The 13,787-nt window shown below is 42.9% G+C and overlaps 1 protein-coding gene across 1 annotated transcript in view; it reads right to left on the bottom strand.

Moving 5' to 3' along the window:
* The window catches only part of LOC116056251 (spectrin beta chain, non-erythrocytic 1), a 197,380-nt gene extending 195,900 nt beyond the window's left edge, over window positions 1-1,480 (bottom strand). Inside the window, exon 1 of the mRNA XM_031308414.2 lies at window positions 1,354-1,480. The gene's annotated coding sequence lies outside the window, so the exon portion shown is untranslated. The remainder of the gene's footprint in view (window positions 1-1,353) is intronic.
* Between the last annotated feature and the right edge of the window lie 12,307 nt (window positions 1,481-13,787).

Raw genomic sequence — 13,787 nt, 5'->3', positions numbered from 1 at the left:
TTACTATTTCATATTTTTTATTTTATTTTATTTCAATTTTATTTTAATTTTATTTTAATTTTTTAATTTTATTTTATTTTATTTTATTTTATTTTATAATATTGTTCTAGTGTCTTCTCTCTGTGACAGTAAACTGAATATCTTTGAGTTGGGGACAGAACAAGACATTTAAGGACGTCATCTTGGGCTTTTTGGGCTACACTGACCAACATCTTCTTACATTTTATAGAGCAAACTATGAACAAACTATCTACTCTGATAGTTGCAGCGGTCGTAATCTTGTTATCTTGTTATTTACAGCCAGAGGAAGACTCAGAAGTCCCCCTGGGATCTTTTAGGATTACAAAAGCGTTAAGCTTTCCCACAGGATGTGAGTAAATGCTGTATTCTGTGGCAGAAAATGCACTTTGTTGTCATCACAGGAGTGTTACAGTGACACCGAGAGACTTCAAATAGGCCACACCATAAAGTGCAGAGGAGGTGACTGCGGAGACGCAGAGAGTCCCTGTAGGGAATATCAGAGGAGCATTGTGGGAATGTTACAGTGTTTGGGCTGAGGTCAGCAGAGGTGACCACGCCTCCAACATCTCCACCACCACCACCACCATCACCATCATCACCATCATCATCATCATCATATCAGGGAAAGGAAAAATTACCCTCCATCAGAAACGGAGGAAAGCTGCAGAGTTCTGCACAAAAACAACAACCAGCTGCTGCTGTGGCGCACTAAAGCGCACACACACACACACACACACACACACACACACACACACACACACACACACACACACACACACACACACACACACACACACACACACACACGAGTTGATCTCCGGCATGTTTATTTTAGTTTAAGGGCAGATATTTTGTGAAAGAAATAAGACTTTTTAAGGACCGTTTTGGTGTCTTTTTTCACATTTTAACACACAGACAGACACACACACACAGACACACACACACACACACACACACACACACACACACACACACACACACACACACACACGAGAATTAGGGTGGAAAGCTGAGGGTCGCAGTCTGGCGTCTGTCCTTGCGCCACCAACCCCGACTCTGCTGGTTTCATTGCAGGTTTTAACAATTAACCCGGGACAGGCAGCATTTAACCCGCGATATCAGAGCGAAGGGACTCACATCCCCGCCACAAACACACACACACGCACTCACTCACACACACACACACACACACACACACACACACACACAACCGTCGGGGATGTGGATGCTTCCACCAGCCGCGGAAACAATGAAACAAATCGGTGCACACACAGAGAGAGAGCGAGAGACTGTGGAGAAAACAACCAGCACACACACCGGGCTGGCGCTCACCTGTAGGCCGAGAGAAGCGCAGTGGAGTCCCGCTCAGAGTGAAGGACGGACGGACGGAGAGCCGAGAGCAGCTCGGAGCAAAAACAACGCAGCAGTAGAGTCCTGAAATCCACCAATCCTCCTCCTCTTCTTCTCCTTTCCCCCCCGCCCCGCCCCGCTCGATGCTCTGCCTGCAGCGCCCGGTGCGCTCGGTTCCCACACCCCCGCAGCACCGGCGGGGCGGTGCTATAGCTATACAGTAGGCTACACCCTGGACTGCTTCTCACTGACCCTGTCATATAACAGTAGCCTATATATGTCGAATGTAATCTCAAAATACAAGCCAAGCAAAAAAAATACATTGATGTAAATATTTTATTGGTAACTTTGGAGTTTGATACTAAAAAGTTAAAATTGTATTAGTATTATTATTTGAAAAAAATAGTTGTACACTGTAAAAAAATAAAATAAAAATAAAACCTGCAATTTTACAGAATTATTCTAACAACACAAAAATATCAAAATGTTACCAAAATAGAAAGTTGGAAGTCTTCTGGTAGCTGTGCCAAGAGAAATCTCAATCATTCCCAATCTAGCAGAGACGGAGAGCGTAGGTATATGTAAGGAGATAACATAGACACAGGCTAATTATTGATCACTAAAATGATAGTTAACATTAGTAATTAAACTTAAACAGCTAATGGAAGTCCAAACTGCCTGAGAGCTTCTCCTGTACTATACGGTAATTCTTCTACTACTAAAGTAGTGTTATACATCGTTAGCCTATTTTTATAAAAACGTCTGCTACGGAGCCATAACGTGAGCTACAAGGTAATGGAGCCTTTTATACATTGTCGTGTTTCTTTAGAAATAAACAATAGACAAATAGAGTCTTTAAACTCTTCAGATGTAAAGTTATTCTCTGTCAAAGTGACGTCAAAATGAATGGCAGTCAATGGGATGCTAACGGGAGATGATGGCTTATTAGCATCAAAATGGTCCCATAGGAGGTTCGAGTTCTGAAGAGAGGCTTAGCTCCTCGGTATTCACTCAGCACTCTGCCGTCATTATGTTAAGCCCCGCCCACCGAGTCTATACACGATGTGATTGGCCTGACTAGAGTTTGGTTTTTCCAGCTCGCAAGCCAACGGAGAGTTGCTTCTAGATTTCTAGGCTACCAGTATTGAGCGAGAACGCTGTAATGTAATCCTACAGGACAAATGTTCAGCATCAGTCAGCGTCCACTAAAAGTTCTGTTGTTGCCGCTGACAGACTCAGATTATTATTCTAAGTGTCTGACAACATTATGAAAGGATCCCTACAGAGATCAGGGGTGTGATTCTTCCGGATAATTCCGGAAATCCGGCTTTTCTGACCTGAAAATGAAGCTCTCGTAAATCATGCAATTTTTTTTTTTTTTTTTTGGGGGGGGGGATGTCGCAAGGCACAGGTCGGGGGTGTTGGTAAACATAATGACCGGTCACTGCTGTCAACGTTTTTTGTGCCTCTGACTCATGTCTTCATATCACTCCGCAAGTGGTCCATTAATTTGTCACGATGTAACTTCATTCAGAGCAGAGCTCCACCAAACAGCCTGCAGTTGTTGCGGAAGGTTATTTGAATAAGAATTTTGGACGTGTGGGGGCGAACTATCTTCTTAGCTGAAGCCGACAACGGGACAATATTTTTATTTTATGTTGGCAATGCAAGCTGAAGCGACGTAGCAGATGACGTTGAGAAGTTGCAGTGAGGGATATTTTAGGAGCACCATTTTCGGCAGTGCAGAAAGGTAGTGGCCCACACTAACTTAGTGTTGAGCCGGGAAACATGGCTAAAAGAGCTCTACAGCGAAAAGATGTGCTGGGCGAGCCGTCAGTCGGTCGAAGCTAACAGAAGCTAGCTGGCGTAAGCTGACAGCTGACCAACGCTACCAAGTGATCGGCGGAGACGGGGAGAACATGTATTTGAAAGAGTCCGGCAGTTGTGGTAGACGAAGGTCCAGTCGGGAGATTGGATGGAGAGTCCACTGAAGTCCACTGCGGTCTGAAGGTTCACTAGCTAGTCGGGAGGTTGACAGCTAACGTTAGCCAGCTGAAGCTAACAGTCGATCGATGGTGAGTAACGTACGTTACACAGGCTGGTAGCAGCACAGAGTCCAGAGTTGATAAGTGTGTGTGTGTGTGTGTGTGTGTGTGTGTGTGTGTGGGTGGGGGGGGTAGAAAGGTGTTGAGAATGACCAACACCTAATCTTAAACTTAGTGTAGCTACTTAATTTGCTACGACCCGATCAGAGGTTACTTAAATTGAGACGTTCAGTCAAAATCAATCATGTCACCTTCAAACGGGATCTCTGTTTGCAGGGTTCAGGCTGGACCCTCCCGGTGATCATGCTGCTCTGGGGGACCGGCTGTACAGTGAGAAGCCGCTGCTGACCGGCGCAGAGCTCTGCCAGAACTCCGACTGCTGTCTGTCCACGCTGCCGTCTGACGGCATCAGTATTAAATTGAGACAGTTTCATTAGCGGTTAAAAACGTCTCGCGTTAAATAGTAGTCTAATTCGGTACAGTTGGTTTTAACGCCTGATGCGAAGTGTAGGCCTATAGGAGTACACATGAAAACCCTGAACAAGCAGCGTCGCTCTGCTCCGTCTTTCTGCTGTGCCCCATTCACGTAGTAGTTTTACACTATGTAGATTAAACTCTGCAATTAATCCGCGGTTCACATGTATGTATGAACTGTGGTGGTCCGTTACACTCTAGGCTATATTCAACATCACTGATTAAGTAGCCTAAGTCAATCCAACAAACAACTGGACTTTAGGGTCAAGTGTTGTTGTATCCGGCCCATGTCCCGGATGTGAAAGCCTCCTTACTGGACTACTGAATATAATAATATTCCATTATATTTTGTATTTTGAATTGTTACCTGCCACCAGAATTTTGTGATTTCCTTGCAATAAATATTGACATTTTTACCATAAATTGGTGCCTAAAAATGTATCAGAATGCAGGAATCGAAGTCTTTTACCCTCAGAATTTCCTGGGGGAGGACACCCAGACCCCCTCCCCCCCCTGTTTTGTGTGTTCCCGCAAAGACAAATTCTGAGCAAGGAAAAACCCTGAAGTATAATCACAGACAGCCATTAAAAACATTTAAATTGCAGAGTTAGAGTTATAACTTAATATGTACAGTGTCAACAGAGAGAAACACGGACAATTGAACAGACAGTGACAACATACATACTACATACCTCCATACTGTAGAGAATGACAGTAACAGCATACAAACGGCATAAATAAAAATTTGTTATAAAACGTGTGCTCTTTAAAAAGTAGAAAGCATTGTTTGCCAGTTACATTAAATGTTTAAAAATCCATAAATGTCCGTGGGTGGGGCTGCATGGGCGTGGTAATGTGGGCTGGTGTGGGTGTGTGTGTGGGTGTTGGTGTGGGTGTCGTAGTAAGGAGAGAGAATAGGAGAAGGAAGTTTGTGTGAGGTGGACCTGGTCACCACAGACCCAAATCTTCTCAGCTGTTGCTACTGTCATATGCTGCACTGTCTCTTCATGTGGCACTATTATTATTTATATTATAACAAGGTAATGCAATGTGTAATCAAGTGATGACTGAGTAACAGTAATGTAAATGCTAAATGCCCTAATACCTACATATCATGTAAGACTCAATTTCTCCTTTTCTTTGCACAAAACTCTCCAGAAAGTGCCATTTAATGGTTTATAAATGAGGGGCTGTCGCAGCGTCATGGGTGCGCCGTATATTTTCCTGCTTTTTTGTCCTTTGCCAATCACACCTATGAGAGATAGACCTTTTAGTTAAAGAGTAAGATCCTTTTAGTTTAACATGAAACAGCCCTGAAATCACCATCACCAAACTCCACCAGACTCCATGTAAATAATCAGGACTTTTAGCGTGTATAGAACCAGCATATCTCCACGTGTAAATGGGTGAATTAAGAGTTAATTTCAACCAAACCAGAGTGGTGATTGTTGGAACAGTGGAAAGATGAACCAAGACGGCTTTTGGTAGTTTTATTTAGTTTCTGTCCACTTTGAAAGAAGTGTATTTTACGATGATTAAATTGCTGTTTATTTGAATGGAGTTTGGTGAGTTTGACGATGGTGATTTCAGTGCTGTTTCATGTTAAACAAAAAGGATAGCTGGAAACCAATGTTTGTTTTATAGATGCTGTCTGACTGCCTGGTGTATACAGAAACGTAAAGGTAACACAAGTCTTTTTTATTTCATTTATAAACATAACATAACACATATACAAAAATACATACAAACATACATATATACATACATGCATAGGTCTATGAGACTTTACTTGATCATTTCTCCCTGCTCTCTTACACTGAGTGAGTCAAAGTAAAGTGACGGTGCATTTTTATGGTCCCATCTGGGGTGGCAGAATGTCTCCACCCACCAAAGCTGCAAGGGGGTATATATGAAGCGCTTCCAGCTTGAGTGAGAGGCGGAGATTCATCCAGCAGAGAGGAGGGAGGGAGGGAGAGAGGGAGAGAGAGAGGGAGAGTCTGCAGAGAGAAAGTGATGCCAAACACACTCTGAAAAAGTTGGGGATCATCACAATTAATAAAGAGAAATCAGTGTATTCTCATCTCACAACTGTGGTGTTAGAAATGTTTGAGCTTACAGACACATTTCCCATCATGCCCCTCTGTGTGAGGAGGGGGAGGGGCAATGCATGCTCTTAATCTCTGCATTGAACCAGCACATCCTCCCTGAGACTCAAACACTCATCTTTATAAACCTCCTACATGGATGAATCATCAGATATGAGTGCCATTTGTGCATTTCTGTGTGTGTGTGTGTGTGTGTGTGTGTGTGTCTGTGTGTGTCTGTGTGTGTTGTTCATTGTTTTACTCACCTTATAGCAGAGATCTTCAACATAGGGGGCCACCATATTAATGTTACATTCTGTTTTCAAAAACAACAACAAAGTCTTATCATGGATCCAACATATGGTAGGCTTACTGGCCACACACACACACACACACACACACACACACACACACACACACACACACACACACAGACAGAAACAGACACACACACAAACACACACGCACACACACACACACACACACACACACACAGACATACACACACACACACACACGCACACGCACACACAGACACACACACACACACACACACACACACACGCACACACAGACACACACACACACACACACACACACACACACACACGCACAGAGACAGACACACACACACACACACACACACACACACACACACACACACACAGACAGAGACAGACACACACACACACACACACACACACACACACACACACACACACACACAGACAGAGACAGACACACACACACACACACACACACACTCACACTCACACTCACAAAGACACACACAGACACACACACACACACACACACACACACACACACATACACACACAGACACACACACACACACACACACACACACACACACACACCACACACACACAGACAGAGACAGACACACACAGACACACACACACACACACACCACTACACACACACACCCCACACACACACCTACATACACACACACATGCACACACGACACCACACCACACCCACACACACGACCACACAGACACACGACACACACACACACACACACACGCGCACCACACGACAGACAGACACACAGACACACACACAGAGACACACAACACGCACATCACACACACACCCACCACACACACCGACAGACACACACACACCACACGCACACGCACACACAGACCCACAACACCCACACCACACACACACACACACACACACGCACACACCAGCCACACACACACCCACACACCCACCACACCACGCACGAGACGAGACACACATCACACACAGCACACACACACACACACACACACACACACAGACAGAGACCGCACACACACACACACACACCACACACACACACAGACAGAGACAGACACCCACACACACACACACACATCACACCCACACACATATACCCACACACCGTTGTAGGGTTCGTCGGCATCGATCAGCAGTGTTGTGGTGTTTATCAACTGAGAGATGTGATTGTCGTGTTGAAACGCAGCACAACTACAACTCAATATTACAATTAACGGCTTGTAATTCCCCTGGCAAAGTGGTGTGTGTGGTGTATATGGGACAAATATTACAATATTGCTAGAATCAGTAGATCAGCTTGTGAATGATTGACAATGCATCTAGTCTCCGCTCACTCACTCACTATCTTTGTGAAGGATATTGAGTGTCCGCGACATTTTGGAAGCAAGACATGTTGAGGGTTAAGACTGGTTTTAGAGTTGAGAAATTAGGTTTAGGTTAAGCTTTCTTGGTAAGACCCCCTACATAGCAGCCCGATTGCTTGAGTTAGGCATTGAGTGGTACATGTCAGATAGTCCCTAACCTAACCATTTACGGTCACTGCCTGTCACATGGGTTTTGTTGATCGGTTTTTGGTTAGATGCCATAATAAGTCTGTAATAACATCAGAGCCATGGAAACTAGTGGTGGTGAGTATACAGTATTTCTGAATTGCTAAACACATTTTTTGAGTTTCTCCGCTTTCTCAACCTTAAACACAATCACCAACTTTAGCTACACTGTCAAACCTTTGACTTGTCTGCTAGATCAAACAATTGCTTCAGAACTATGTTATCTTACCAAACCAAACACTGTTTCAGATAACACATGTCCAGCTAATGCATAAACATACACAGCAGTCATACACACTACAGAGATAAATGCAACACCTGCACTCAGGCAGAAGCAGGGGGGATATTCTATTATTATGAGTACTTGCAAAACTGCACACTAAATGTAGTCACAACACAATAAGCATGTCTGGACATCTCTGCTCTCGCATCAGGCCTGTGGGGATGGTCAGGCCACAGGACCTCATCACGTCACAGGCATCCTGTCCTTGCTAAACAACGGGAAAGAATCCTTTACGCATGCCGAATCCAACTTGAATCGTTCCACTCCAGTGTTGTCACATGCGCATCATTGACTGAATGAGATTTTCCTGCATAGGATCTGTCAGACTTCCACCTCCTGCAGAAAAAACTGATTCAATGGGATTAAGGAAGGGCGAGTATGGTGGGAGGCACACATTTATGAAATGTGGGTATTTTCACACCACTCACGAATTCTAGTGACCACGTGAAGTCACATGTCCAGATTACACATACATGGATGCTCTGCTGCTCATCACCTCTCTGTTCAGTCTCAGTAGTGCTTCCTGTAGAGCATACAGAACGTCATAAGATGGGCGTGTGTAAGGCCCTACCGTCACATGGCGGTGAATAACCCCGTAGCTGGCTGATGCAGCACATATGGTCACGTTGCACCACGCTGCCCTGGCAACTCTACATGGCACGTTGACCATATGTTGCAGCCTCTCCTTCTCTCTTAAGATAGCCAGCTTCATCCACAGACGATGCACTCCTGAGGCCTCTCCATGGAATCCAGTTGAAACATTCTCTATAGAATGAACAAAATTTATTTTTGGAGTAACGTAAGGACATAGCATTTCAGGCTTCATGCCTCTGTATACATGTGCTGCATACATTCACCACCGTAAAGAATGTGACAGTAACTCATCAGTGCTATATAGCTATCTGGACATGATTACTGTACTTGTGACCTATGGATATCGTAGCTCTTTTACCCTTCAGAATTTCTCTCAAATGTACTCTGTAGCGGGTTTGAGACTTATCAGGTGCGTTTCAGGCACATGTCAATTGTGGAGCGACTCACGCGGTGATCCTTCACAATTCACGTGTCCTTCTCAACGCGCCCTGTTGTATTCCACGCAGACGAAATGAGATTATTTTGAAGGACCATATGACACATAATGGCCCTCCTGCTGTATGTGAGAACATACCGCTCCTTCCACCGGCATGTGGCAGTCCGTCCAATTCTAGCAAATATAAAACCGCTGTAGAATGGTACAGACAGCCTAATGGCATTGAAAGTCACCACATATGTACATACATAAAAACTAGTATACACGTATATCACTGCAAGAACAGGCCCAATTTTTAGAGCTATGTTACCGTAATTTACTGTGAGACGTTCCCCGACTGTACATATAAGTTTGAGGGACCACAAATGAGAGTACACTTACTTACTACACTTGTTCTCTCTCTCTGAATGTCCTGACAATGCCACATGAGAACCTGCATATATTTGGTTGAACCCGTAGTCCTGCGTCCTCAGACTCAGTCCATGAAACCACGCACATGGTGTATGATTTTTGCTCTAATTTCATGGAATGATGCTCTTGTCCTCCGCCTCCTCCTCCTCCTCCCCTCCAGTTCTTCCTTCTCCTCGTCCTCTCCACTTCCACTTCCACTTCCTCGTGCCACGTCCACTTCACTCCACTTCCACTTCCACTTCCACTTCCATCTTCCCTTCTCGTCCTGGCCCCTCATGTGAAAATCACACATGGCCATTTGGCATTGACATGGCTTTATGTCCCGGTATTCCTGATAGGTGCAACACAGTACTGATTGAACAGGTAGTGTGTCACTTTGAGTGCTTTTGTGTGTACCGATGACAACGTGTGTGCTTGTGTTTCACTTTTGGGGGCTGTAGGTTCCAGGTTGAGTTGAAGTGCACACACATGCGACATGTGCTTGTGAATGACTGTGTTTACAGTGTTGCCAAAGAGTGATTCATTTGCTAGTTGGGTCTAACCACATGAGAATGTGTTTAACGTTCTGCACACTGTGTGATTCATCAAAGAAAGTGGTTGTACACTTGCAACTTTGGTTTTGCAAATGATAGATTTTAGTGTTTTAGCAATTCAGAAATTACTGTATGTGCTGTGACTCACTCTACTGTTTGCTATGCCCCGTTCCCTAGTACTCTTGCTTGTGGAAAGTTGTAAGTACTCACGCGACACGTGCAGGTTTTACAATGAGCAGCAGTGATTTGTCAGACTAAATATCAGACCTTTAGGCTGCCACAGTCAGGAATCGGAAACTAACAACAGTAGCTTTCATGCACGAATGCATTATCCTTTTAGTTTAAGAACAGCGTTACACTAACGTGTATACAAACCCCAGGGCTAACACATAGAAATCCCCAGCTGAATTCGTGTGTAGCTAGACTAAAAACCAAATGCATTTACGAAAGGATTTGCATAACAAGGGGCAGTGGGTTTAGGATGACGCAATAGTGAAGGTGATTACTGTTTATGGATATTGCTACTAATGTACATGTATATAAATCTGTCTGGTGTGTGTGTGTTCTTCAGTTGGCTGACAGACTCATGGTTATGACCTAATAGATTCACATCATCCAAGGCCACAGCTGCAAAATACGGTTTCATAATACTGCTGCTTGGTGCTGCATAATCCCTTTTTTCTCTGTCTGTGTATTCCCCTGCCTTTATATCTAGTATCATCCTCTCTCCTTTCTTCTTAGATTCTCCTCTCCTAGTTATGCTGCACCTCCCACTCCTTCTTCCTGTTGTCACAAATCCTCACGACCAGGAACATGTCTGTGTTTTTCTGCCTCCTTCACTTCCATGTCCTTTAAAAAAGATCACTTATTTTTAACCTATAATATCCATGTTAGTCATGTCTATACCTTTCACTGTATTTGTCTAATTTGTAATTATTATGTCTAATTGACATATCAGGAAACCCTCAACTCATACTAATAATAATAATAATAATAATACTAATAAACTGTATTTCTATAGCACTTTTCTTAACAAGTTACAAAGTGCTTTCCAGAAAAACAGCAAATTAAACCAACAACAACACAGCACAACACCATTAAGTAAAATACAAAAAACGAGGTGTCATAAAGCACACTATATACATATACTACATATACACACACACACACACACATTCAAATATATATATATATATATATATATATAGATATATACACGCAAGCATACATATTACACACATATACACATACAGTACATGCCTGCAAATTACAAAGACATACAGTAATGGCAATTATGCCTTAACTTGTCATAGCAGAAGCATTGGCAGCAGTGCATTACTTTTTACAGCCATATCAGGCGGTGAATGTGTTGACACGTATGTACACAGTTGGACGAAAGTACAGATCATTTTCTGTTTCCTGTAGAGTAAGATTTATAATTCCTAAAGCCCACTACAAGTATAGGATTTCTGTGGTTGCTTTTGGAAGAGTGCATACAACAAGACTTTGAAGGAGGCTGTAATTAACACAGAACACTATCCCTCGCTACGACTTCAAGGATTGCAAAAACAAAAAGATTTCAGAGAGATGGCTCCAGGTTTTTCTGGTTTTATTTATAATTTAATTAATGCTGTGCTACTTTGACGATAATTATCTAGTAATAAATGAAGACTTTTTTGGCTTTTAACAGATCTGTGTGGAAGTGTGTGCAAACAATCACTAAAATAAAGACTGCATTCAAGCATGTGATTTCAGAGTAGTCACTGCGCAGATGTCGCATGAACGCTGCCATAGTTAGTAGAGTCTTCCAAATATGAATAAGGCTGTACCCGTGTTTAAAGGATGCAGACAAAGCACAGAAGGCAGTGTGATGTCACTTTATCTCTAGTCTATATTCACGAGTTCCACTTCCAGGATGCTCTATTGCCGATGGAAATTCCGTCGATTTCACTCGTTAGGCGGAATCTGTTACCTTCGGCTTTCTTTGTGTTGACATTTTCTCCGGTGGATCTGAGGACTATGGTTAACAGCTCCTCAGATCTCTGTAGGTAAATCCGACAGCTAGCTAGACTATCTGTCCATCTGAGTTTCTGTTGCACGACTAAACAACTTTGAACATACACGATGTTCCACCATGTGTATGTTCCTTCCCAAGGCAAGGGCGTTTCTCCGTACGGCGCCTAGCGCAGCCCAGACATTGTGATTGGTTTAAAGAATGCCAGTAACCACAGCATGTTTTTCCCATCCCAGAATGCTGTGTGACTAGCAGACCCTCCTCCGCAGCGCTGTGGAGGAATCTGACAATGCGAGACATATGAAACGGTAGCTGTGTTTTCAAACACGTGGTTAACGTTGTGAAATCAAACCAACTACTTAGTGTGGATAAAAAAAAGATGTTGATTGGGTTCAATAAGTCATGGATATGTTATGTATGTGACATAGGTTACAGGTAAGTACTTACGGAATAATTACGTTAAATTTGGTTTTACACGAGACACAAACAGTGGTCTCCTCCTGGTGAAAGTTTGACATCATCCATTAGAAACATATGTGCTTGTCAAAGGAATGCGGATAAATACGTTTCCTTCCAAACGAATGCAGGTTTCGTTGTATGTGAAGGTTATTTTTAAGCAGACGGACTGTTATTTTGATGCATGATGACGTCATAGTCTGCTTGGTTGTAACATAAAGTGAATGAATAATTAGCAATATGCAACCCAGTCTCTGCAGTTCGTGAAATGGTCACAAATTTATCTATGATACGTGGACACGGACACGTTTTGTTGGTTTTTTTCGTGATGTCAGCACGTTTTTTACAACCTGATCTCACAGAATTTGTGTAGCAGCTTAGGAAAAAAATCTTTGTCCCCTCTATAAATTGCTCTCACGCCCACAATATCTACTTGTCATACACAATTTAACATCAAAACGTAGGTATTTTTGTCTAGTTTCAGCCAATGTGCTCAGTTTTGCAATATGCCTTATACTGTTGGCTCGATGAGCTTCCAAATGACAAGAGTTCCACATCTCTCTCCATCCACTGCCCTGTTTAACATTCTTCACATTTCTGAGCGAAACGCAGAGCGAACCACTTTTTTAAATCGCTGATATGCCACATTTTTAAGTTTATCAACATAAATTTTACATGAATACGTTCACAAAGGTCTTGTGGTGGTCACGATTACATCATTTCACCGATAGCCCTTATCATTTTAGCAGTCTGAGGCTTTATTTGAGAGCTTGCTCTGTGTCTTTGAATAGCTCCAGTGGGGCACAGCTGACAGTTTCAGCAGGTGACACGGTCGTTAACCTGATTAAAGATCAAAGAGATCTCATCACAGACTTCAAAGGGTGTTTATCAACATGGTCACAGGTCATTAGTAGCCATGACAACCCTTTCACAGACAGTCAACTTGAATACTACAGGCAGTAATATGAACATTAGTCTATATCTTGTGCGTTCCACTTCTGTCTGACTGTCTCTGTCTCTCTGTCTCTCTTTTTTTTAATTTATTCCCTCTTCCATACGTTTTTTGGCTCTCTGTAACTTCTGCATACGTTGAGCTATTAAAACCATTCAACTTTTAAAATGTTCAGCTCTTTCAGCTAATGATGGGACTTCTTCAACTTTTTTTCTATTATTTATACTTTTTAAAATATTAAGCTTTTTAACACTTTTTTTAAACATTGA

The sequence above is a fragment of the Sander lucioperca genome, chromosome 15 (genome assembly GCF_008315115.2).
Source record: "Sander lucioperca isolate FBNREF2018 chromosome 15, SLUC_FBN_1.2, whole genome shotgun sequence".
Taxonomy (NCBI): domain Eukaryota; kingdom Metazoa; phylum Chordata; class Actinopteri; order Perciformes; family Percidae; genus Sander; species Sander lucioperca.
This window is presented reverse-complemented; position numbering and strand designations above follow the sequence as displayed.